General features: G+C 44.9%; 1 non-coding gene across 1 annotated transcript; it reads left to right on the top strand.

Moving 5' to 3' along the window:
- The first annotated feature begins 377 nt into the window (after positions 1 to 377).
- Positions 378 to 449, top strand: TRNAE-UUC. Its single transcript has one exon. It is a non-coding gene; the product is annotated as a tRNA-Glu (tRNA).
- Positions 450 to 749: the final 300 nt, after the last annotated feature.

Here is a 749-nt window from a genome sequence, read left to right as displayed (position 1 = left end):
AAAATTTGGTCTAATAAAAGGTTATCCGCAGCGTCAAACCCTGAGAACTGGGACCTGGGGAGCCAATCTCAGAATTTGTTCCTTGAGCCATTTAGTCCATTCTTATCCAAATCTCACCGCGGGAGTTTTTTAACAGAGATTTCTGGAGATTCAGTCCTGGCTGCAGCCTCTCCAAGCGCGGAGACAGGCAGGCTACGGCGTCTATTAGACAAAGCACCCGCTCCCACCCTTGGGCGGAGAAAGCGTCGGGAGCTGGGGAAAGCCGAAAAGCCACGCATGCGCAGAAAGCTAGTGCGGCAGGAGGCGGGGTCGAACACAGAAGGCGGAAGCTGAGAGAATGTTTCAATTTACTCACATGGCAATGTGGAGTTGTCTTCTCCCACATGGTCTAGCGGTTAGGATTCCTGGTTTTCACCCAGGCGGCCCGGGTTCGACTCCCGGTGTGGGAAAAGGTTACATTTTAAATTAACTCTCTTAAAATTATCACCCAGTCAATTTAGACCATTCCTAGCAAAAATGTATTAAATACAGCTGTAATTACTTAAATAAAGCTGTAATTACATAGGGGGAACGTGGAGATCGGAACGCCTAGCTTGTAATACTCAACCCAGAAAAGCTTGCTTGTGTGGTTAATTAACTTCTGCCCATCATACAAATCATTTAAAATGTTACAAGTGATCGTAATATTTAGTGGTCAAACTATACTGGTAAAGGATTTTTTTGTTGTTGTTCCTACTTTATTCAGATAA

Source organism: Panthera leo, chromosome B3 (genome assembly GCF_018350215.1).
Source record: "Panthera leo isolate Ple1 chromosome B3, P.leo_Ple1_pat1.1, whole genome shotgun sequence".
Taxonomy (NCBI): Eukaryota; Metazoa; Chordata; class Mammalia; order Carnivora; family Felidae; genus Panthera; species Panthera leo.
Note: the sequence above shows the minus strand (reverse complement) of the source record. Positions and strands in the feature narration are given on the sequence as shown.